Genomic DNA, 27,081 nt, shown 5'->3' on the forward strand with positions numbered 1-27,081 from the left:
AGGTACTGATAGTTGGGAAAAGAAGGATCAGACATTTATACAGCAGGTACTGGTAGTTGGGAAAAGAAGGATCAGACATTTATACAGCAGGTACTGGTGGTTGGGAAAAGAAGGATCAGACATTTATACAGCGGGTACTGGTAGTTGGGAAAAGAAGGATCAGACATTTATACAGCGGGTACTGGTAGTTGGGAAAAGAAGGATCAGACATTTATACAGCGGGTACTGGTAGTTGGGAAAATAAGGATCAGACATTTATACAAAAGGTACTGGTAGTTGGGAAAAGAAGGATCAGACATTAATACAGCGGGTACTGGTAGTTGGGAAAAGAAGGATCAGATATTTATCCAGCGGGTACTGGTAGTTGGGAAAAGATGGATCAGATATTTATACAGCAGGTACTGGTAGGTGGGAAAAGAAGGATCAGACATTTATACAGCAGGTACTGCTAGTTGGTAAAAGTAGGAACAGACATTTATACAGCGGGCACTGGTAGTTGGTAAAAGAAGGATCAGACATTTATACAGCAGGTACTGGTAGTTGGGAAAATAAATATCAGTCGTTTATACAGCAGGTACTCATGGTTGGGGAAAGAAGGATCAAACATTTATACAGCAGGTACTGATAGTTGGGAAAAGAAGGATCAGACATTTATACAGCAGGTACTGGTAGTTGGGAAAAGAAGGATCAGACATTTATACAGCGGGTACTGGTAGTTGGGAAAAGAAGGATCAGACATTTATACAGCAGGTACTGGTGGTTGGGAAAAGAAGGATCAGACATTTATACAGCGGGTACTGGTAGTTGGGAAAAGAAGGATCAGAGATTTATACAGCGGGTACTGGTAGTTGGGAAAAGAAGGATCAGACATTTATACAGCGGGTACTGGTAGTTGGGAAAAGAAGGATCAGACATTTATCCAGCGGGTACTGGTAGTTGGGAAAAGAAGGTTCAGACATTTATACAGCAGGTACTGGTAGTTGGGAAAAGAAGGATCAGACATTTATACAGCGGGTACTGGTAGTTGGGAAAAGAAGGATCAGACATTTATACAGCAGGTACTGGTAGTTCGAAAAAATTAGGATTAGACATTTATAAAGCGGGTACTGGTAGTTGGGAAAAGAAGGATCAGACATTTATACAGCACGTACGGATAGTTGGGTAAAGAAGGAACAGACATTTATACAGCAGGTACTGGTAGTTGGGAAAAGAAGGATCGGACATTTATACAGCAGGTACTGGTAGTTGGGAAAAGAAGGATCAGACATTTATACAGCAGGTACTGGTAGTTCGAAAAAATTAGGATTAGACATTTATACAGCGGGTACTGGTAGTTGGGAAAAGAAGGATCAGACATTTATACAGCACGTACGGATAGTTGGGTAAAGAAGGAACAGACATTTATACAGCAGGTACTGGTAGTTGGGAAAAGAAGGATCAGACATTTATACAGCAGGTACTGATAGTTGGGAAAAGAAGGATCAGACATTTATACAGCAGGTACTGGTAGTTGGGAAAATAAATATCAGTTGTTTATACAGCAGGTACTCATGGTTGGGAAAAGAAGGATCAAACATTTATACAGCAGGTACTGATAGTTGGGAAAAGAAGAATCAGACATTTATACAGCAGGTACTGGTAGTTGGGAAAAGAAGGATCAAACATTTATACAGCAGGTACTGGTGGTTGGGAAAAGAAGGATCAGACATTTATACAGCGGGTACTGGTAGTTGGGAAAAGAAGGATCAGACATTTATACAGCGGGTACTGGTAGTTGGGAAAAGAAGGATCAGATATTTATCCAGCGGGTACTGGTAGTTGGGAAAAGAAGGATCAGACATTTATACATCGGGTACTGGTAGTTGGGAAAAGAAGGATCAGACATTTATCCAGCGGGTACTGGTAGTTGGGAAAATAAGGATCAGACATTTATACAAAAGGTACTGGTAGTTGGGAAAAGAAGGATCAGACATTTATACAGCGGTTACTGGTAGTTGGGAAAAGAAGGATCATACATTTATCCAGCGGGTACTGGTAGTTGGGAAAAGAACGATCAGACATTTATACAGCAGGTACTGGTAGTTGGGAAAATAAATATAGGTTGTTTATACAGCAGGTACTCATGGTTGGGAAAAGAAGGATCAGACATTTATACAGCGGGTACTGGTAGTTGGGAAAAGAAGGATCAGATATTTATCCAGCGGGTACTGGTAGTTGGGAAAAGATGGATCAGATATTTATACAGCAGGTACTGGTAGTTGGGAAAAGAAGGATCAGACATTTATACAGCAGGTACTGGTAGTTGGTAAAAGTAGGATCAGACATTTATACAGCGGGCACTGGTAGTTGGTAAAAGAAGGATCAGACATTTATACAGCAGGTACTGGTAGTTGGGAAAATAAATATCAGTCGTTTATACAGCAGGTACTGATAGTTGGAAAAAGAAGGATCAAACATTTATACAGCAGGTACTGATAGTTGGGAAAAGAAGGATCAGACATTTATACAGCGGGTACTGGTAGTTGGGAAAATGTCACGAACAGAAGAGGACCCAAGAGCGCAAGTTCAAATTCAGAGTTCTTTATTGAAGGTTTCAGGCGGGAAGAGGAGTCCCAGGGGTGTCAGGGTTTTTCAGGGTCCTCCTGTGGGTACCTGTGCTCGGGGGTCACCAAATGTCCGGGGGTGTCCAGTCCAAGTGCTTAGTGTGTGTGTTCCCCAGTGATGGAGCGGCGTATCGGGCTGAGGGTGGTGAAACGTCTGGGCACGCTCATCTGGTGGTCGGAGACCTGGGAGAACACACACACACAACAGCAATATGAATGGCAGGCAGAAGTACAGATCAGGGCTGGGCAAATATCGTGGTGAGAGACAGAAGGCAGAAACGAGTTACCGGAGGGGCTGAAGATCGGAGAGTAGTCGAGGTCCAGAAGGCAGGTTGGGATAGACGGGGCAGTAGAATAAGGAGGCAGTCAAGAAAGGATCGGTATCACAAACAGGAGTCAGAGCGCAGACAGGCAGGTTACTGGTCCGGGTTTGAAGACGATCTGACAGGGCTTGGCTGAAAAACAGGGCTTGATATACTGGGAGAGGTAGTGGGGAAATGCAGTTCAGCTGGCAGAGTAATTAGAACAGAGTGAGGCAAGGTGAGGATGGTGAGTGGGAAATGCAGTGCAGCTGGCCAGGTAACAAGAGCAGAGCAGGGCAGGTGGAGCTAGTTAGGCTGAGTAGAGAGAGGGAGGTGAGCAGAGTGGAAGATAATTGAATGCAATAAATGTTGCTACCAGGGAGAGAGAGTGCTCATGACAGGACCCCCCTCCAAGGGACGGCCCCAGAAGTCCCAAGAACAACATCATGCCGGGAGGGTGGAGGGGAGCAGGCGGCGGGTCAGAACTCCTCCGAGCGGTCCGAGTGAATCTCCTCATCCTCAGAAGGAGCTGGAGGGTCACGGTCCGGGAGACAGGACAGGCACTGAGACAGGAGCAGGTGGGCCGGACGGCTAGGAACCCCTCTTGACGGCCCCTACGGATTGCAGGCTGATCAGGATGTAGTCGGTGGAAGTCAGTGATAAGGGTCCGGTCCACTATCCTCCTGGCCGGGATCCAGGTCCTCTCCTCTGGACCATATCCCTCCCAATCAACGAGGTACTGGAGACCCCTACCCCTTCGCCTAGGGCGGAGCAGCCGCCGGGACGGTGAAGACAGGACCGCCATCTACGAGGCGCGGAGGAGGTGGCGCCGGAGCTGCAGGGACCAGGGGACTTTCATGGACCGGCTTGACCTTGGAGACGTGGAAGGTGGGGTGGACCCGCATGGAAGCGGGCAACTGAAGTCGGACCGCCCGTTGGGCTGATGACTTTCTGCACAGGAAAAGGACCAATGAAGCGAGGGCCAGCTTTCGTGATACAACCCGCAGCGGCAGATCCCGGGCAGACAGCCAGACCTTCTGACCAACCCGGTAAGTAGGTGCTGGGGTCCTCCGTCGGTTGGCACCGACGGCGTAGCTGGTTCCAGACTTCAGGAGCACAGTGCGAGCCTGGGCCCAAGTGCGGGCGGCAGCCGGCGGGCATACGCAAGAGCAGACGGACAGGTGGCATCCGCCTCCTGGCTGGCAAACAGTGGAGGTTGATACCCGTAGACACACTGAAAGGGGGAGAGCCCGGTGGAGGAACTGGTGAGTGAATTATGGGCATATTCCACCCAGAGCAGGTGTTGAGCCCAGGCCCGGGGATTTTGGGAAGCCACACACCTCAGTGCCTTCTCCAGCTCCTGGTTCATGCGTTCAGTCTGGCCGTTTGACTGCGGGTGGAATCCAGACGATAGGCTGGCGGTGGCCCCAAGGAGATGACAGAACTCCTTCCAAAAGGTTGCTGAGAATTGCGGGCCCCGGTCTGACACTATATCCTGGGGTAGGCCATGGATACGAAACACATGTTCCAGGACCACCTGGGAGGTCTCTTTAGCAGAGGGTAGTTTGGGAAGGGGCACGAAGTGGGTCATCTTACTAAAGCGGTCAACAATGGTAAGGATGACTGTGTGTCCGTCAGAGGGCGGAAGGCCCGTAACAAAGTCCAGTGAAACGTGGGACCAGGGCCTCTTGGGTATGAGTAGGGGTTGCAGCAACCCAGCAGGAGGCTGGTTGGGAGTCTTGTTTCGGTTACAAGTGGGACAAGCTCGGATGAATTCTCGGACATCCCGTCTCATCCCCCGCCACCAGAACCGCTGGCGGACCAGATGAAGAGTGCGAGTGATGCCGGGATGACAGGCCAGACGGGATTCGTGCCCCCACTGAATCACAGGTGACCTGAGATTTGCTGGAACAAACAGACGGTTGGGGGCGCTGGTGCTTGGACCTGGCTGGTCCCGAAGAGCCTCCATGACCTGCTTCTCGATCTCCCAGGTGAGGGCCGCTACGACCAAGTGGCTGGGAAGAATAGGAGCTGTCATGGCGGTGGTCTCGTCCTTCTGAAACATCCGGGAAAGAGCATCAGGTTTGATGTTGCGAGATCCCGGGCGGTAGAGAGCGTGAAATTGAAGCGCGTAAAGAACAGAGACCACCGCTGTTGACGGGAGTTCAGCCTCCTGGCTGTTTGGATATACTCCAGGTTCTTGTGGTCTGTCCACACTACGAATGGTTCCTTTGACCCCTCTAACCAGTGCCGCCATTCTTCAAGGGCGAGCTTGACAGCCAACAGCTCGCGGTTCCCAATGTCGTAGTTGCATTCGGCAGGGGTTAGCCGACGGGAGTAGAAGGCACAGGGGTGCATCTTGCCATCCTCAGCTGCTCTTTGAGAAAGCACTGCACCCACTCCCACGTCCGAAGCATCTACCTCCACCACAAACTGCCTTGCTGCATCTGGCATCTGGAGGATGGGAGCAGAAGTGAAACATGTCTTGAGGATATTGAAGGCCTTATCAGCAGCTGATGTCCATTGGTACGGTTGTTTAGTGCTGGTTAGCGCCGTGAGGGGTGCAGCCACTGTGCTATAGTTTCTGATGAATCTCCTATAAAAGTTGGCAAAGCCCAGGAACTGTTGCAACTTCTTCCGAGACTCAGGAACTGGCCAGGAAGTGACAGCCGACACCTTCGTGAGATCCATCTGAATGCTGCCCTCGGTCACCACATACCCCAGGAATGAAACGGTCTTGGCATGGAACTGCACTTCTCTGCCTTCACGAAAAGAGAGTTCTCCAGCAGGCGGCGCAGGACCAACCGGACGTGGTGCGTGTGTTCTGACAGAGTCTTTGAGAATATTAAAATATCGTCAAGGTACACAAATACGAACGTATTTAGCATGTCCCTGAGGATATCATTCACTAGGGCTTGAAAAACTGCTGGGGCATTGGTGAGGCCGAAGGGCATGACGAGATATTCATAGTGGCCGGTTGGTGTGTTGAACGCTGTCTTCCATTCGTCTCCCTCCCTCATCCGCACCAGATGGTAGGCATTGCGAAGGTCCAGCTTAGTGAATACAGTGGCTCCCTGCAGCAGTTCGAAGGCAGACGAAAGTAAGGGCAGTGGGTAGCGATTCTTAACCGTGATGTCGTTTCAGACCCCGGTAATCTATGCATGGACGAAGAGAACCGTCCTTCTTGCCGACAAAGAAGAATCCCGCTCCTGCGGGGAAGACGACGGTCTAATTATCCCGGAGGCAAGAGAGTCATTAATGTAGTCCTCCATGGCCTTTCTTTCCGGGGCTGACAGTGAATACAGACGACCCTTGGGAGGTGCTGTGCCAGGCAGGAGATCAATCGCGCAGTCATAGGGTCTGTGTGGGGGTAGAGATGTCGCCTTGGATTTGTTGAACACCTCTTTCAGGCTGTGGTAACAGGCCGGAACATTGGATATGTCGGAGGTAGCGCTAGATCCTTCCCGGTGAACGGGCAGGGTGGCCCCCCTAAACAGGTCTGGTGACAACTCCTTCCCCACTCACGGACTGTTCCTGTCTCCCAGTCGATGTGGGGGTTGTGCTGACGGAGCCACGGGTATCCAAGAATGAGTGGTTGGCCAGGTGAGTGTAGGAGGTGAAACTGGATGGACTCCTGGTGGTTTCCTGACAGCAGGATTGTCACAGGGGCGGAGATATGAGTGACAGTGCCAAGATGATGCCCATCCAGGGCTCGTGCAGGAATGGGTTGTGTCAGTTGATGATGGTTCACGCCCAGTTGCTGTGCAAGCTCAGGGTCCATGATGTTTGCTTCGGCTCCGGAATCCACAAGGGCGGCCAATGTATGAGTCTTGTCAGAAAGCTGAAGGCGGAGATGAAGCAGGGTCTTTCGGATGGAGGAGACTGAAGGCTTGTTGAGCTCACCCGGATCTCCCCTACACCTGGTGAGCTGCGGCTTTTGCCGGACAAGTAGCGACACGGTGATTCTCGCCACCACAGTAGAGGCAAAGGTTGGAGCTTAGACGGCGCCGACGCTCCTCGGGAGTCAGAGAGGCACGGCCAATCTCCATGGGCTCAGGCTGATTGAGTTGGCTATGGGACTTGACAGGCAGGAGCTGGACAGAAGCGGTATCGACCCGAGTACGGATGGCAGGTTGACTGAGACGGCCCTTCTCCCTCCTCCCGGGTCTGTATCCGGCGGTCAATGCGAACGGCAAGGTCAATGGCGGCATCAAGCGTTGAGGGCGGGTCATGGGAAACAAGCTCGTCTTTGATATAGTCCGCCAGGCTATGGAGGAAGGCTTGCACCAGTGCCTCTGGGTTAAACGAGCTCTGACTGGCCAGGGTACGAAAGTCAATGGAGAAGTCTGCCACTGTCCGATTGCCCTGACGGATGGTGAGCAGAGCTTGTGGCACTTCGGCTGTTAGCGAGCCTAGGTCAAAGACCTTTAACATCTCCTCCTCAAAGGCACTGAAGGAGGCACAGGCTGGGGTTTGCCGGTCGAATTCGCTTGTTCCCCACAACCGAGCTCGACCGGTGAGATGTGTGATGACATACCCCACCTTGGCTCCCTCTGTTGAGAAAGTCCTGGGCTGTAGTGCAAACTGGATTCGGCAGCTGCTCAAGAATGGTCTTACTTGCTTCTGGTTGCCATCAAAAGCGTTCCGGGTTCCCAATCTTTGGTTCAGGAGCGTGGGGATCTGGTGGCAGCACTGCCGGGCCTGCAGCATTGGGACCTCCAGCGGAGGGATGAAGGAGTATCGGTGGTACAGGAACAAAAGGACCAGGGGGGTGCAGGTGGAGTAGCCGGGTTTGAGAGTAGTTGCAGGGCTTGGGCTAGCTGTTGTTGCTGCAGTTGGAACTGTTGTTGCTGCTGGTTGAATAGCTGGAGAAGGGAAGCGATGTCGCCAGCCATCCGATTTATGTCTCCCCTCAGAGCGTTCCAGTCGCTGTAGGGCAGTCCTCTCTGGCTCTTCTTCCATCGTGGTCAGGAGTGCGCTGGGTCCATGATGGTCAGATCGTTCTGTCACGAACAGAAGAGGACCCAAGAGCGCAAGTTCAAATTCAGAGTTCTTTATTGAAGGTTTCAGGCGGGAAGAGGAGTCCCAGGGGTGTCAGGGGGTTTTCAGGGTCCTCCTGTGGGTACCTGTGCTCGGGGGTCACCAAATGTCCGGGGGTGTCCAGTCCAAGTGCTTAGTGTGTGTGTTCCCCAGTGATGGAGCGGCGTATCGGGCTGAGGGTGGTGAAACGTCTGGGCACGCTCATCTGGTGGTCGGAGACCTGGGAGAACACACACACAACAGCAATATGAATGGCAGGCAGAAGTACAGATCAGGGCTGGGCAAATATCGTGGTGAGAGACAGAAGGCAGAAACGAGTTACCGGAGGGGCTGAAGATCGGAGAGTAGTCGAGGTCCAGAAGGCAGGTTGGGATAGACGGGGCAGTAGAATAAGGAGGCAGTCAAGAAAGGATCGGTATCACAAACAGGAGTCAGAGCGCAGACAGGCAGGTTACTGGTCCGGGTTTGAAGACGATCTGACAGGGCTTGGCTGAAAAACAGGGCTTGATATACTGGGAGAGGTAGTGGGGAAATGCAGTTCAGCTGGCAGAGTAATTAGAACAGAGTGAGGCAAGGTGAGGATGGTGAGTGGGAAATGCAGTGCAGCTGGCCAGGTAACAAGAGCAGAGCAGGGCAGGTGGAGCTAGTTAGGCTGAGTAGAGAGAGGGAGGTGAGCAGAGTGGAAGATAATTGAATGCAATAAATGTTGCTACCAGGGAGAGAGAGTGCTCATGACAGAAAAGAAGGATCAGACATTTAACCAGTGGGTACTGGTAGTTGGGAAAAGAAGGATCAGACATTTATACAGCAGGTACTGGTATTTGGTAAAAGTAGGATTAGACATTTATACAGCAGGTACTGGTAGTTGGGAAAAGAAGGATCAGACATTTATATAGCAGGTACTGGTAGTTGGGAAAAAAAAATATCAGTCGTTTATACAGCAGGTACTGATAGTTGGAAAAAGAAGGGTCAAACATTTATACAGCAGGTCCTGATAGTTGGGAAAAGATGGATCAGACATTTATACACCAGGTACTGATAGTTGGGAAAAGAAGGATCAGACATTTATACAGCTGTCACGATCGGTAGTTAGATGAAGCAGACCAAGGCGCAGCGTGATATGCGTACATTCTTTTATTGCAGTACACAACACGAACCAAAACAACAAAACAAAGCGATACTTGAAGTCCTGGGTTGAACACAAACCTTCGGGAACAAGATCCCACAATAAACAGTGCCAAACAGGCTGCCTAAGTATGGTCCCCAATCAGAGACAACAAGCTACAGCTGGCTCTGGAGTTGGGAACCAAGCCAACATAGAAATACACGAACTAGAACAAAACATAGAAAATAACACATAGACAATCCACACCCTGGCTCAACATATAAGAGTTCCCAGAGCCAGGGTGTGACAACAGCAGGTACTGATAGTTGGGAAAAGAAGGATCAGACATTTATACAGCAGGTACCGGTAGTTGGGAAAAGAAGGATCCGACATTTATACACCAGGTACTGATAGTTGGGAAAAGAAGGATCAGACATTTATACAGCAGGTACTGGTAGTTGGGAAAATAAATATCAGTCGTATATACAGCAGGTACTGATAGTTGGAAAAAGAAGGATCAAAAATTTATACAGCAGGTACTGATAGTTGGGAAAAGAAGGATCAGACATTTATACAGCGGGTACTGGTAGTTGGGAAAAGAAGGATCAGACATTTAACCAGTGGGTACTGGTAGTTGGGAAAAGAAGGATCAGACATTTATACAGCAGGTACTGGTATTTGGTAAAAGTAGGATTAGACATTTATACAGCAGGTACTGGTAGTTGGGAAAAGAAGGAACAGACATTTATACAGCAGGGACCGGTAGTTGGGGAAAAAAAATATCAGTCGTTTATACAGCAGGTACTGATAGTTGGAAAAAGAAGGGTCAAACATTTATACAGCAGGTCCTGATAGTTGGGAAAAGATGGATCAGACATTTATACACCAGGTACTGATAGTTGGGAAAAGAAGGATCAGACATTTATACAGCTGTCACGATCGTCGTTAGATGAAGCGGACCAAGGCGCAGCGTGATATGCGTACATTCTTTTATTGCAGTACACAACACGAACCAAAACAACAAAACAAACGATACTTGAAGTCCTGGGTTGAACACAAACCTTCCGGAACAAGATCCCACAATAAACAGTGCCAAACAGGCTGCCTAAGTATGGTCCCCAATCAGAGACAACAAGCTACAGCTGCCTCTGATTGGGAACCACCCTGGCCAACATAGAAATACACGAACTAGAACAAAACATAGAAAATAACACCTAGACAATCCACACCCTGGCTCAACATATAAGAGTTCCCAGAGCCAGGGTGTGACAACAGCAGGTACTGATAGTTGGGAAAAGAAGGATCAGACATTTATACAGCAGGTACCGGTAGTTGGGAAAAGAAGGATCAGACATTTATACACGAGGCACTGATAGTTGGGAAAAGAAGGATCAGACATTTATACAGCGGTTACTGGTAGTTGGGAAAAGAAGGATCAGACATTTATCCAGCGGGTACTGGTAGTTGGGAAAAGAGGGATCAGACATTTATACAGCAGGTACTGGTAGTTGGTAAAAGTAGGATCAGACATTTATACAGCAGGTACTGGTAGTTGGGAAAATAAATATTGGTTGTTTATACAGCAGGTACTCATGGTTGGGAAAAGAAGGATCAAACATTTATACAGCAGGTACTGATAGTTGGGAAAAGAAGGATCAGACATTTATACAGCAGGTACTGGTAGTTGGGAAAAGAAGGATCAGACATTTATACAGCGGGTACTGGTAGTTGGGAAAAGAAGGATCAGACATTTATCCAGTGGGTACTGGTAGTTGGGAAAAGAAGGATCAGACATGTATACAGCAGGTACTGGTAGTTGGGGAAATAAATATCAGTCGTTTATACAGCAGGTACTGATAGTTGGGAAAAGAAGGATGAAACATTTATACAGCAGGTACTGATACTTGGGAAAAGAAGGATCAGACATTTATACAGCAGGTGCTGATAGTTGGGAAAAGAAGGATCAGACATTTATACAGCAGGTACCGGTAGTTGGGAAAAGAAGGATCAGACATTTATACAGCAGGTACTGGTAGTTGGGAAAATAAATATCAGTTGTATATACAGCAGGTACTGATAGTTGGAAAAAGATGGATCAAACATTTATACAGCAGGTACTGATAGTTGGGAAATGAAGGATCAGACATTTATACAGCAGGTACTGGTAGTTGGGAAAAGAAGGATCAGACATTTATACAGCGGTTACTGGTAGTTGGGAAAAGAAGGATCAGACATTTATCCAGCGGGTACTGGTAGTTGGGAAAAGTAGGATCAGACATTTATACAGCAGGTACTGGTAGTTGAGTAAAGAAGGAACAGACATTTATACAGCAGGTACTGGTAGTTGGGAAAAGAAGGATCAGACATTTATACAGCAGGTACGGATAGTTGGGTAAAGAAGGAACAGACATTTATACATCAGGTACTGTTAGTTGGGAAAAGAACGATCAGACATTTATCCAGCGGGTACTGGTAGTTGGGAAAAGAAGGATCAGACATTTATACAGCAGGTACGGATAGTTGGGTAAAGAAGGAACGGACATTTATACAGCAGGTACTGTTAGTTGGGAAAAGAAGGATCAGACATTTATACAGCAGGTACGGATAGTTGGGTAAAGAAGGAACATACATTTATACAGCAGGTACTGTTAGTTGGGAAAAGAAGGATCAGACATTTATATCAAATCAAATCAAATCAAATTGTATTGGTCACATGCGCCGAATACAACAGGGGCAGACATTACAGTGAAATGCTTACTTACAGCCCTTAACCAACAGTGCATTTATTTTTAACAAAAAAAGTAAAAATAAAACAACAACAAAAAAAGTGTTGAGAAAAAAAAGAGCAGAAGTAAAATAAAGTGACAGTAGGGAGGCTATATATACAGGGGGGTACCGTTGCAGAGTCAATGTGCGGGGGCACCGGCTAGTTGAGGTAGTTGAGGTAATATGTACATGTGGGTAGAGTTAAAGTGACTATGCATAAATAATTAACAGAGTAGCAGCAGGTACTGGTAGTTGACATTTATACAGCTGTCATGATCGTCGTTAGATGAAGCGGACCAAGGCGCAGCGTGATATGCGTACATTCTTTTATTGCAGTACACAACACGAACCCAGCAGGTACTGATAGTTGGGAAAAGAAGGATCAGACATTTCTACAGCAGGTACTGGTAGTTGGTAAAAGCACTATAATCCCTGAGTGAATAACTGTCAATAGTTTAACTTAACATGGCAGAAATCAGAAAGAACTGTTAGATGTCAGATAGAAAGAAATCCCACAGGAGGAAGTATGTGTGGGAGACTTCAATATACACTAAAGGGAGAGGGAAGTAGACTGGCTAGTGTGTTAGTGGAACACTACAATGTACTGGCTAGTGTGTTAGTGGAACACTACAATGTATTGGCTAGTGTGTTAGTTAAACAGAACAATGTATTGGCTAGTGTGTTTGTGGAACACTACAATGTAGTGGCTAGTGTGTTAGTGGAACACTACAATATACTGGCTAGTGTGTTAGTGGAATGCTACAATGTAGTGGCTAGTGTGTTAGTGAAACACTACAATGTAGTGGCTAGTGTGTTAGTGGAGCACTACACTGTAGTTGTCAGAGAGAGTAATGTAAAATGAGACAACAAACATGTCCTCCATGACATCAGAGATGGTACGTGTCCACTTTGGATTCAGGAGACCACAACAACCTCCATGACATCAGAGATGGTACGTTTCCACTTTGGATTCAGGAGACCAGACCACAACAATACAAACAAACAGTCAGGCAGCTCCCAAAATATATTGTTGTTGTTGTTGTCTGACTCTGATCAGTCCAAATTCTGCTGTAATTGATCCAGTTGCTACAGAGACTCCCTCTTTAATTGTAGCTGACGACAGACAGAGAGGATTGTGGGTGTTGTAGTACTCAGATGATTCCGTACTGCGCCAGCTCATGCAGCTCCAGGTGACTGTAAGCCTCCTAAGGGCAGATCTGAAATCAGTATGCAGCAGTTACCGTTAATGCAGCCTATGCGAACGCTGCAACGGGGATCTACCATGAAACTTTGGTGATACAGAATGAATCCAGCCTTAAGTCTTGTTTTTCAATGTCAGTCAGCCAGAATTGTTATTTTATTAAATCACTGTGATATCTATGAAAGGAAACATACAGAATATTTAAATAATGCACAATAGCTTGGGAACCGAAGTGAATAATCTCTCAGTTTCACTATAGTTTAACTCACTGATTGGAGTGAAAATATATAGTGCAACAGAGCAGTGTTCAGTCAGGATTCTGATAGGATTCAATTAATATTCAGTTAGGATTCAGTTAGGATTCATTTACGATTCAGTTAGGATTCAGTTAAGATTCAGTTAGGATTCAGTTAGCATTCAGTTAGGATTCAGTTAAGATTCAGTTAGCATTCTGTTAAGATTCAGATAGGATTCAGTTAGGATTCAGTTGGGATTCAGTTAGGATTTCAACGTGTATTCCATTGGGGACCACGTTGGAAACAAGTTGAATCTCGTGTGAGTCCCTGTTATGATGAGTTTCTCGGTTATCAAGTAATAAAGGATGTAATAATATACTTAGACACTTTGTAGAAAGTTAATGCAAATGTTTTATTAGTCAGTACCGGGTTAGATACAACAAGGACAAAGCTTTGCCTTTTGCTGTTTCCAACTGACTCTAACAAAGATTCACTCTCCCTTATATACCCTTGGTTATCACTTCCTTAACCTACATCTGGTAACCCTCCATGGGCACTCCCTTTCTCTGATGTTAGTACCCTTTGCCCCAAGTCAGTATATCCTGTCCATCCATCATGCTATCATAAACATCATTAATCTCCTTTGACATAAGGAATGTAGACTCTGTGGCCCCAAACCACTTATCTAGTAACTCTAACCTGGTCCCCACGATACTATGACACGACATCATTACAGTCCCTTCTTGTATTGTTCTTAAAGACAGTAAGCTGTAATAGTTTAGAATGTGTCTGCCAACAGTGATCTTACCAGTACCAAGAAAATCCATCCCAGGAATATAATCTCCAAACCTGAGGAAAACAATCAACATGACTTTGTTATTATGGAACATTATTAGGACAGCTAGAATAGTGCTGGAGTCAGGTCTAGAGGTAACACTGCTGAATAGAATAGTGCTGGAGTCAGGTCTAGAGGTAACACTGCTGACTAGAATAGTGCTGGAGTCAGGTGTAGTGGTAACACTGCTGACTAGAATAGTGCTGGAGTCAGGTCTAGTGGTAACACTGCTGACTAGAATAGTGCTGGAGTCAGGTCTAGAGGTAACACTGCTGACTGCAAATGCATATTGCCCCCCAGGATAGGTAGGAGGATGGTGAGAGAAGCAACAAAATCCCCAAGAATCACTGTGAAAGAATTGCAGGCCTTGGTGGCATCTTGGGGTCATCAGGTTTCAAAAAGCACCATCAGACGCCACCTCCACAACCACAGGCTCTTTGGAAGGGTTGCCAGAAGAAAGCCCTTTCTGACCCCAAGACACAGATGCAAGCGCTTGGAGTTTAAATTATGACTGGAAGAAGGTGCTCTGGTCAGATGTGACCAAAATTGAACGTTTTGGTCAGATTCAGCATCGGCATGTTTGGCTTCGAAACAGAGATGCATACAAGGAGAGGCACATCATACCCACGGTGAAATATGGTGGTGGGTCAGTGATGTTTTGGGGCTGGTCCAGGGGCACTGGTTAAGATTGATGGCATAATGAATTCCACCAAGTATCAGGCAATTTTGGCTGACAATCTGGTTGCCTCTGCCAGAAGGCTGGGACTTGGCCGTAGATCGACTTTCCAACAAGACAATGACTCAAAACATACCTCAAGATCCACACAGAAATGGTTCTGTGACAACAAAATCAATGTTCTGCCATGGCCATCTCAGTTGCCGGACCTCAATCCAATCAAAAATCTATGGGCTGAGTTGAAGAGGGCAGTTGATAAGCGCAAACCCAAGAATGTGAAGGATCTTGAAAGTATCTGCATAGAGGAATGGTCCAAAATCCATCCAAATGTGTTCCTTAACCTTGACAAACATTACAGGAAAAGACTCCATGCTGTTATCCTTGCCAGAGGTGGTTGCACTAAATACTAAATGAGGGGTGCCAATAATTATGAAACCTTGATTTTGGTGACATTTATTTTGTATTAAATAATTGTATGATTTTGATTGGTTCCTGTGATGAGTGTGATAGAAGGAGTCAGGCGCAGGAGGGTAAATCACCGAATACAGAGTTTATTCCGTCATACACAATTGCGCTCGATAGCGACACACGAAAACAGGCACAGGGGAAACTATCTACCCTGGCAATACACGGTACGGGACACTCCAACAATATACAGGCACAGGGGAAATATCTATCACGGCAATACAAAGTGCGAGTAGCTCCACCGAGCTACACTACTCTCACAAATAACAATCACCCACAAGGACAAGGGGGGCAGAGGGAACACTTATACATGGACTAATGAGGGGATAAGAGCCAGGTGTGTGTAATTGACAAGACAAGACAAAAATAATGATGATATATGGAGCGGCAGTGGCTAGTAAGCCGGTGATGACGAATGCCGAAGCCTGCCCGTACAAGGAGGTGAGGCAGCCTCGGTGGAAGTCATGACACTACCCCCCCACCCCCCTTGACGCACAGCTCCAGCAGCGCGCCGACCCCGGCCTTGGGGACGGCCAGGAGGACGCGGAGCAGGGCGAGCCGGATGGCGACGGTGGAAATCCTGTAACAGGGAGGGATCAAGGATATCCCTCACCGGGACACAGCACCGTTCCTCCGGACCGTACCCCTCGCACTCCACGAGGTACTGAAGGCCCCCCACCCGACGCCTCAAATCCAGGATGGAACAGACAGAGTCCTCCAGGGCCCCCTCGATGTCCAGAGGAGGTGGAGGAACCTCCTGCACCTCAGACTCCTGGAGTGGACCAACCACCACCGGCCTGAGGAGAGACACATGAAACGAGGGGTTAATACTGTAATCAGGGGGAAGTAATAACCTATAAGTGACCTCGTTGATTCTCCTCAGGACTTTGAACGGCCCCACAAATCACGGGCTCAGATTCCGGGTCGAGAGCCAGACCCGATCCTCCGGTACGAAGACCGGGGCCTCACTGCAGTGGCGGTCAGCGTTGGCCTTCTGATGACGCACGGCGCGCTGGAGGTGAACGTGGGCAGCGTCCCACGTCTCCTCCGCATGCCGAAACCAGTCATCCACTGCAGGAGCCTCGGACTGGCTCTGGTGCCACAGTGCCAGAACCGGTTGGTAACCTAAAACACATTGGAATGGCGTTAGGTTAGTAGAGGAGTGGCGGAGAGAGTTCTGGGCATATTCTGCCCATGGCAAGAACACCGACCACTCCCCCGGCCGGTCCTGGCAGTAGGACCGCAGGAACCTACCCACATCCTGATTTACCCGTGCCACCTGCCCATTTGACTCGGGGTGGAACCCAGAGGTCAGGCTGACCGAGACCCCAGACGTTCCATGAACGCCTTCCAGACCTTGGACTTGAACTGGGGACCTCGGTCGGACACTATTTCCTCTGGTACCCCGTAGTGCCGGAAGACGTGAGTAAACAGGGCCTCCGCAGTTTGCAGGGCCGTGGGGAGACCGGGCAAAGGAAGGAGGCGGCATGACTTGGAAAAGCGGTCCACAACGACCAGGATGGTGGTGTTACCTTGGGAGAGGGGAAGATCAGTCAAAAAATCAACACTTAGGTGAGACCATGGTCGTTGTGGAACTGGTAAAGGTTGTAACTTACCCGCTGGGAGGCGCCTAGGTTCCTCTGGGCGCACACCAAGCAGGAGGAGACGTACACCCTCACGTCCTTAACCAAGGTAGGCCACCAGTACTTTCCGGTCAGGCAGCGCACTGTACGACCGATACCTGGGTGACCAGAGGAGGGTGACGTGTGTGCCCAGTAAATCAGACGGTCACGGATAAGAGCAGGCACGTACCGCAGCCCAGCTGGACACTGAGGTGGAGATGGATCTGTGCGTAATGCCTCCTCTATATCCGCGTCCATCGCCCATACTACCGGCGCCACAATGCAGGAGGCAGTATGGGGGTGTTGTCTCTGGGCCTCTCCTCTGTGTCATACAGCCGGGACAGTGTGTCTGCCTTCACGTTCTTCGTACCCCGGGACGGTCCACAGGGATGTAATGGGAGCTGTGACCTTGCCAAATCCCCGGATAAACCTCCGATAGTAGTTGGCGAAGCCAAGGAAGCACTGCACCTCCTTAACCGTGGTTGGAGTCGGCCAATTACGCATGGCTGAAATGCGATCTCCCTCCATCTCCACACCTGAGGTGGTAATGCGGTATCCGAAGAAGGAGACGGACTGCTGGAAAAACATACACTTCTCTGCCTTGGCATAAAGGTCATTTTCCAACAGTCGGGCCAGCACTTTGCGAACCAGGGACACATGCTCGGCGCGTGTAGCGGAATACAGCAGGATGTCATCGATGTATACCACCACACCGCGACCAAGCATGTCCCGAAACACCTCGTTCACAAAGGACTGGAAGACGGATGGAGCAGTCATCAAACCGTAGGGCATCACCAGGTATTCATAATGACCGTGGTTGTGCTGAATGCTGTCTTCCACTCATCCCCCTCCCGAACACGCACCAGGTTGTATGCACTCCTGAGATCTAATTTGGTGTAGGAATGAGGGGGAGAGGATAACTAAATCTTATCGTCTCCTTGTTCAGTGATCGATAATCAATGCACGGGCGCAGACCGCCGTCTTTCTTCTTCACAAAGAAGAAACTCGATGAGGCGGCTGAAGTGGAGGGACGTATATACCCCTGGCCCAGGGACTCGGTGACATATGTTTCCATAGCCTCCGTTTCAGCCTACGACAGGGGGTACACATGACTCCTGGGAGGTACAGCGTCTACCCGAAGGTTTATCGCGTAATCCCCCGCCCGATGAGGTGGTAATTTTGTCGCCTGCGTCTTAGAAAACGCGTGCGTCAGATCATGGTATTCGGGGGGAATGTGCACGGTGGAGGTACCATCTGGACTTTCCACTGTGGTTGCACCAACGGAAACACCTAGACACCTACCCTGACACTCTTGCGACCACCCCGTGAGAACCCTCTGCGGCCATGAGAAGGTGGGGTTGTGGAGTGCTAGCCAAGGGATACCTAATACCACAGGGAAAGAAGGAGACTCAATAATAGAAAAAGTAACCTGCTCACAATGAGTCTCCTGGGTGATCATGGTGACTGGTACAGTAACTTCCTTAACAAACCTGGACCCTAATGGTCGACTATCAAGTGCTCTGATGGGAATGGAATGGATAGGGGAACCAATGAAATGCCTTGATGGCGTGAGAATGCCCTGTCCATAAAGTTCCCAGCTGCGCCTGAATCGACTAGTGCCTTACACTGGGGAACTACCATGTGATCGGGAAAGTAGATAGGTAGGGTACAGTGTGCAGCAGAGGGCTCTGAACGAGTGTGGGTGTTCGATACCTGGGGTGATGTGAGAGTGCCCTGCCTGCCGCCTCCAGACCAAAAAGAGCATTGACGACTACGTGTGGTGTGCTGTCCCTTCGTGCCACCAGAGTGGCACTGTCGCTGTCGCCCTCTGCTCTCTTGGACAGCGGCTCCACCCAGCTCCATCAGCTCGGGATCCGAGTCATCCGGGGTGGAAACGGGCAGACCCCTACCAGGACGTCCTCTGGATGCCAGCAGGTTGTCCAAACGGATGGCCATGTCCACCAGTTGCGTGAAAGACAACATGGTGTCCCGGCAGGCTAGCTCCCATCGGACGTCCTCCCGCAGATTGCACCGGAAATGGTCGATCAGGGCCTGCTCGTTCCACCCAGACACCGCTGCCAGAGTTCGAATCTCCAACGCGAAGTCCTGCGTAGTCTTCGTCCCCTGCCTCAGGTGGACCAGCAGCTCACCCGCCTCTCGACCCTTGGGCGGGTGATCGAAGACCGCCCGAAAGAGGCGAGTGAACTCCCCATAGTTCTCCAAAGCGGCTCCTCCTTCGTTCCAAACCGCGTTGGCCCACTCCAGGGCTTTCCCCGAGAGGCAGGAAACGAGGACGGACACCTCCGATGGGGCCGGCCTGATGCTGGAGAAGTAGAGCACCAGTTGGAGGAGGAATCCTTGGCAGAGCGCTGCCGTCCCGTCGAACGCCCGTGGTCGGGATATCTGGATCCCTCCGGGTGTTGGGGTGTAGGTGGCTGGATCCGGTTGGCCAGCTGGTCTCGACAGATCGGGTCCTCTCCTCTGCAGGCTTTGGACGACCTGAAGAACCCGATCCATTGCTTCCCCCAAGCTGGCCAGCATCGTGGAATGCTCCTGGACCCGTGCCATGACTCCAGGCATGCGCTCCTCTCCCGCTGACTCCATTGCGGGTGGGTGATTCTGTGATGAGTGTGATAGAAGGAGTCAGGGGCAGGAGGGTAAATCACTGAATACAGAGATTATTCCATCGTACACAATTGCGCTGGATAGCGACACACGAAAACAGGCACAAGGGAAACAATCTACCCTGGCAATACATGGTACGGGACACTCCAACAATATACAGGCACAGGGGAAATATCTACCCCTGCAATACAAAGTGTGAGTAGCTCCACCGAGCTACACTACTCTCACAAATAACAATCACCCACAAGGACAAGGGGGGCAGAGGGAACACTTATACACTGACTAATGAGGGGATAAGAACCAGGTGTGTGTAATTGACAAGACAAGACAAATGGAATGATGATATATGGAGCGGCAGTGGCTAGTAAGCCGGTGACGACGAACGCCGAAGCCTGCCCGAACAAGGAGGGGAGGCAGCCTCGGCGGAAGTCGTGACAGTTCCATTGAAACATGAATAAAGAACAGTATTTCTCACATGTTGGTATTTTGAGTTTATCTCTATAATTATATTGTTTATATTTTTTTAAGTATTGTTTGTGCATTGCCTGTCAGGGGTGCCAGTAATTTTGGAGCCCATACAAATACACATTCATATATACATATATTTTTTAAATATATTTTCCTTTATTATTTCCCACAAACCTTACCACCCCTCCCATAATTGGAGTAAACTAATAAACAATAACACTTAGGCTTCTACTTCCAGCTTATACATACTATATACATTTTACAGACACAATCTATTTTATAATACCTAGATGTTGTTTGTTTTAGTCCTGGCCTTCCTCTATTTCTGAGACCATCCAGTTTGATTTCTATTTGCCATATATTTTTAACTGTGCTATTTCACAAAAGTTCTGAACCTATATACATTTTACAGACACAGCATATTTTACGTTTGTTATCTTGTTGTTATTAGTCCCACCCTTTAGCTCTATTCAACCCCTCCCATATATCTCTTAACACCATCCATATTGGATTTCTATTTGCCATATATTTTTCAACTGTGCTGTGATGCTTCACAAAAGTTCTGAACCTTTCTATTCTTATAGCTTCTACAGATTGTAAATGAAAGATAAACATTTTTGCTAAAAGTATTATCATGTTATTGATCGATTGACTATGACATTTCAAATCACCCAGTATTGCTATCTGCATAGTTAGCTCCAGGTAAATGTTGCAATTCTTCAGCCATTCCTGGACCTGTGACCAAAAACGAGCTACATATGGACAGTACCTAAATAAATGATCTAATGACTCTGCCTCCTCGCAGCAAAATCTGCAGAGCTGGGAATGTTGTATCCCCCTATACAGTGAGGGAAAAAAGTATTTGACCCCCTGCTGATTTTGTACGTTTGCCCACTGACAAAGAAATTATCAGTCTATAATTTTAATGGTAGGTTTATTTGAACAGTGAGAGACAGAATAACAACAAAAAAATCCAGAAACACGCATGTCAAAAATGTTATAAATTGATTTGCATTTTAATGAGGGAAATAAGTATTTGACCCCCTCTCAATCAGAAAGATTTCCAGCTCCCAGGTGTCTTTTATACAGGTAACGAGCTGAGATTAGGAGCACACTTTTAAAGGGAGTGCTCTTAATCTCAGCTTGTTACCTGTATAAAAGACACCTGTCCACAGAAGCAATCAATCAATCACATTCCAAACTCTCCACCATGGCCAAGACCAAAGAGCTCTCCAAGGATGTCAGGGACAAGATTGTATCCCTACACAAGGCGGGAATGGGCTATAAGACCATCGCCAAGCAGCTTGGTGAGAAGGTGACAACAGTTGGTGCGATTATTCGCAAATGCCCTGGCTGGGAAAAGGAGGTGCTCACACAAGATTTGATGGTACATGGCCCCGTCCATCGTCCCTTTGATGCGGTGAAGTTGTCCTGTCCCCTTAGCAGAAAAACACCCCCAAAGCATAATGTTTCCACCTCCATGTTTGACGGTGGGGATGGTGTTCTTGGGGTCATAGGCAGCATTCCTCCTCCTCCAAACACGGCGAGTTGAGTTGTTGCCAAAGAGCTCAATTTTGGTCTCATCTGACCACAACACTTTCACCCAGTTCTCCTCTGAATCATTCAGATGTTCATTGGCAAACTTCAGATGGGCATGTATATGTGCTTTCTTGAGCAGGGGGACCTTGCGGGCGCTGCAGGATTTCAGTCCTTCACGGTGTAGTGTGTTACCAATTGTTTTCTTGGTGACTATGGTCCCAGCTGCCTTGAGATCATTGACAAGATCCTCCCGTGTAGTTCTGGGCTGATTCCTCACCATTCTCATGATCATTGCAACTCCACGAGGTGAGAACTTGCATGGAGCCCCAGGCCGAGGGAGATTGACAGTTATTTTGTGTTTCTTCCATTTGCGAATAATCACACAAACTGTTGTCACCTTCTCACCAAGCTGCTTGGCGATGGTCTTGTAGCCCATTCCAGCCTTGTGTAGGTCTACAATCTTGTCTCTGACATCCTTGGAGAGCTCTTTGGTCTTGGCCATGGTGGAGAGTTTGAAATCTGATTGATTGATTGCTTCTGTGGACAGGTGTCTTTTATACAGGTAACAAGCTGAGATTAGGAGCACTGATTGAGAGGGGGTCAAATACTTATTTACCTCATTAAAATGCAAATCAATTTATAACATTTTTTACATGCGTTTTTCTGTAATTTTTTTGTTGTTATTCTGTCTCTCACTGTTCAAATAAACCTACCATTACAATTATAGACTGATCATTTCTTTGTCAGTGGGCAAACGTACAAAATCAGCAGGGGATCAAATACTTTTTTCCCTAACTGTAACATTCTATTGAAGCATGAATATTGTATGATAATTTAAGTTTAGAATCCGGTGTCGTTTTGCGTGTCAATTCATAAACCATGTGCCATGGAATCGGTACATCGAAAATCTCTTCCCAACTATTTTGCAATCTATATGGCACAGCTGTCAATTTTTTGGTCCTTAAATGAAACTGGTATATGTTTTTATTTATCACAATTTTCTTTAACCAATTTTGGTCTTTAATGCAGGGCCGACAGACAAGTTACTTACTTTTTCCCCCTTCCACTTGCCTCTTCCATTTTTGCGGTAATGCTGCAATTAGTTGGTTGTGATTTTGGGTAGAGCAGACATTTCCATATATTTGTGTTAGCTGCAAGTGTGACATAACTCCACCAGTCCTATATATGATATCATTTACAAAGATTATGCTTTTTTTTTTTTTATGTATCGATTTACATTTAAATTTTTTATCAATTAGTATATTTGAGTTCAACCACAATATTTGTTGTATTATTTGTTCGGTCTTTTCTGGTGGATTAAACTGAAATTGCAACCAACTTTCTATGACTTGTTTAAAAAATAGCTATATTTTGGAGATTATTTCATTTTCAAATTACTACAAGTGAGAGGTTGTAATCTGAATAAAGGGAAAAAGGCCATTCTTGAACATGTCGTGAGACATTCTTACTAATTTGCTAGAGAATCAGTTCAGATTTAAGTATAACTTTTGTATGACTGACGCTTTTAGTGAGAGGTCTAATGCTTTAATATTTAATTATTTCTGCCCTCCGAATTCATATTAATTATATAAATAGGCCCTTGTAATTTTGTATGGCTTGCCATTCCAAATAAAATTGAATATTTTTTGCTCATGTAATTAAAAAAACAGGTCGCTAGGTGTAGGCAAAACCATAGGCAAATAGGTAAACTGGGATGTGACTAAAGAACTATCAGGATGATTTTCCCACAAATAGACAGGTATTTTCCTCTCCATGGTAGCAAGATCTATTTTTGCTAACTTTCTATTAAAATGTATTGGAGTGAGATAATTTCTTTATTTTCGGGATATGTATACCGAGTATGTCCACATCCTCGTCAGACCATTTTATTGGTAAACTACACAGTAATGTAAAAGTTATATTTTTTTGTGATCCAATACGTAATATAGTACACTTATCATAATTTGGTTTTAATCCAGAGAGGTTAGAAAAGGTATCTAGATCCTCTATGAGGCTGTGGAGGGATTCTAATTGTGGATTGAAAAGAAAAGATGAATCATCAGCTTACAATGACACCTTTGTTTTTAAGCCCTGGATTTCTAATCCGTTATTATTATTGTTGGATCTGATTTTAACAACTAACATTTCGATGGCAATAATAAATAGATATGCCAATAGTGGACAACCTTGTTTTACCCCTCTTGACAGTTTAAAACTTTTTGAGATGTAGCCATTACTTACTATTTTACACCTAGGGTAACTATACATAACTTTAACCCATTTTATAAGAGATTCTCCAAAATGTAAAAATTCCAGGCATTTATATATAAACTCCAGTCGTACTTTATCAAAGGCCTTTTCAAAGTCAGCTATGAATACCAGGCCTGGTTTCCTAGTTATACAGAGGCTGCCTGGGCCCCCAGAGTTAGAGCAGGGAGGATGTTAATTTCCATTATAGGACATCACCTAAACTGAGATGTCTTGCCATCACTAACAAACATGAACATGATGAGAGACAGAGAGAGACAGGGGGAGAAGGTAAAGTAAAAAACAGAGAGAAAGAAAGAAAGAGAGAGAGAGAAAGAGAGAGAGAGGGAGAGAGAGAAAGAGAGAGAGAGAGAGAGAGAGAGAGAGAGAGAGAGAGAGAGAGAGAGAGAGAGAGAGAGAGAGAGAGAGAGAGAGAGAGAGAGAGAGAGAGAGAGAGAGAGAGAGAAATGCTGTGATATCCCTCTTCTTCTTGGCACCTTGTTCCTGTGCTATCATTCTTTCCCCAGTCAGGACTGTGCTGCGTTGGTCTGGGCTGTACTGAGCTGCTTGATGAAGCTGCTGGAGCTGGCCCTGCACCCAGGATTACAGTTTTACTGCTCAGGATCAAGCTGGCCGGGGTTGGAAGAACTACCAGCTCAGGCCAGGACAAAGCTTGGGGTTGTGGTGTAGGATGGTGGGGCTGAGGCTGCTGATGGGGAATTGGGACATGGGATTGGACAAATCCTGCCTCAGCCCCTACTCTCTGTCTCCTTCTCTACCTTACCACTTTCACTGACCTTAAACAATAAAATATTTAAAATTCTGTATATATGTTAAATATATATATATATATATATATATATATATATATATATATATATAAATAAATCAGAGATAAAATGTGAAATACATGTATTAATGTTTAGATATGTTTATTTAGAACTAAATCAAATGAATAATGACTCACCCAAATGACCCCCCCTCTTCGGGGGCTTGCTCTTGAACTGGAGAGTGTTCCTCTGCTTGAACATGGGATGCCCCTTGGTTGGGGAGTGAGGACAGGTGGCTCGGATGGTGTCCAGGTTATTCATGGTTCTGTTGGTCTGTGTGGGGACACTGAGTCTGTAGACTGTCTGTCTGTGGTGGTTTCTGGTTTGGTTACCCTGATGAAATGTAGAAGAGAAGAGATGGCAGGTATCTTGTATGGTTTGAATAAATATCTAATATCTTCATTTAATTCATTTGGACACTCTTTTAAAATGAGATGGTGCATCTCAAGAGATTACATCCTGTGAGATGTCAATTAAATAACTAAATTGTCACGCCCTGTCTCTAGGGACTCTTTTGACTCTGTTGAGCCAGGGTGTGTAGAGTCTATGTTTTGTGTTCTTTCTTTCAGTTTCTAGTTCATGTGTATCTATGTTGGCCCGGGGTGGTTCTCAATCAGAGGCAACGAGAATCAGCTGTTGCTTGTTGTCTCTGATTGGGAACCATATTTAGGCAGCCTGTTTGGCACAGTGTATTGTGGGATTGTCACGATCGTCATATGGAACAGACCAAGGCGCAGTGTGATGAACAAACATACTTTAATTAGTTAAAGTTTAAACTCAATACAAAACAAGAAACGACTCGTGACGTCCACGGTATCAATGACCGAACACGGAACAAAAACCCACAAAGGGAAAACAGACAGTTTAAATATGGCTCCCAATCAGAGACAACCAGCCAACAGCTGACACTCGTTGCCTCTGATTGGGAGTCACTCAGGCAAACATAGAATAAACACAACAGAATTACCAACATAGAAATACACACATAGAATGAACACACCCTGGCTCAACATAATGTGTCCCAGAGCCAGGGTGTGACAGTACCCCCCCCTAAAGGCGCGGACTGCGACCGCGCCTCAACCTGAAACAAAACAGGGGAGGGCTGGGCGGGCATACCTCCTCGGCGGCGGTTCTGGCTCCGGCCTTGACCACCACCCTCCAATACACCCCCCATAGCGCCCCTGGTCCAGTCTGGCCCCGCCGGCTGGAGCAGGACTGGACTTAGCAGGAGCGGTTAGCTTCAGCTCCATAGTGGAGCAGTTGACCGGTACCTTACCAGGCACCGGTGACCCAGGCACGGGTTGTGCTGGACTGACGACGCGCACCCCTGGCTTGGTGCGTGGAGGAGGAACGGGCCTTACCAGGCTGACGACGCGCACCCCTGGCTTGGTGCGTGGAGGAGGAACGGGCCTTACCAGGCTGACGACTCGCACCCCTGGCTTGGTGCGTGGAGGAGGGACGGGCCTTACCAGGCTGACGACGCGCACCCCTGGCTTGGTGCGTGGAGGAGGAACGGGCCTTACCAGGCTGACGACTCGCACCCCTGGCTTGGTGCGTGGAGGAGGGACGGGCCTTACCAGGCTGACTTCTCGCACCCCTGGCTTAGTGCGAGTGGCAGGAACAGGCCGGGCCGGGCTGGCGACGCGCACCGTATACTTGGTGCGAGTGGCAGGAACAGGCCGGGCCGGGCTGGCGACGCGCACCGTATACTTGGTGCGAGTGGCAGGAACAAGCCGGGCCGGGCTGGCGACGCGCACCGTAGACTTGGTGCGAGTGGCAGGAACAGGCCGGGCCGGGCTGGCGACGCGCACCGTATACTTGGTGCGAGTGGCAGGAACAAGCCGGGCCGGGCTGGCGACGCGCACCGTAGACTTGGTGTGAGTGGCAGGAACAGGCCGGGCCGGGCTGGCGACGCGCACCGTATACTTGGTGCGAGTGGCAGGAACAAGCCGGGCCGGGCTGGCGACGCGCACCGTATACTTGGTGCGAGTGGCAGGAACAGGCCGGGCCGGGCTGGCGACAGCGCACCGTAGGCTTGGTGCGTGGAGCAGGGACAGGTCGGGCTGGACTGGCGACGCACACCGTAGGCTTGGTGCGTGGAGCAGGGACAGGCCGGGCTGGGCTGTCGACGCACACCGTAGGCTTGGTGCGTGAAGCAGGGACAGGCCGGACTGGGCTGGCGACGCACACCGTAGGCTTGGTGCGTGGAGCAGGGACAGGCCGGGCTGGGCTGGCGACGCACACCGTAGGCTTGGTGCGTGGAGCAGGGACAGGCCGGACTGGGCTGGCGACGCACACCGTAGGCTTGGTTCGTGGAGCAGGGACAGGCCGGGCTGGGCTGGCGACGCGCACCGTATACTTGGTGCGAGTGGCAGGAACAGGCCGGGCCGGGCTGGCGACGCGCACCGTAGGCTTGGTGCGTGGAGCAGGGACAGGTCGGGCTGGGCTGGCGACGCACACCGTAGGCTTGGTGCGTGGAGCAGGGACAGACCGGGCTGGGCTGTCGACGCACACCGTAGGC

General features: G+C 48.0%; 1 pseudogene; it reads right to left on the reverse strand.

The window, feature by feature from the left end:
- Positions 1–12,967: 12,967 nt before the first annotated feature.
- LOC121551842 lies at positions 12,968–24,821 on the reverse strand (annotated as a pseudogene).
- Between the last annotated feature and the right edge of the window lie 2,260 nt (positions 24,822–27,081).

The sequence above is a fragment of the Coregonus clupeaformis genome, chromosome 7 (assembly GCF_020615455.1).
Source record: "Coregonus clupeaformis isolate EN_2021a chromosome 7, ASM2061545v1, whole genome shotgun sequence".
NCBI classification, from domain to species: domain Eukaryota; kingdom Metazoa; phylum Chordata; class Actinopteri; order Salmoniformes; family Salmonidae; genus Coregonus; species Coregonus clupeaformis.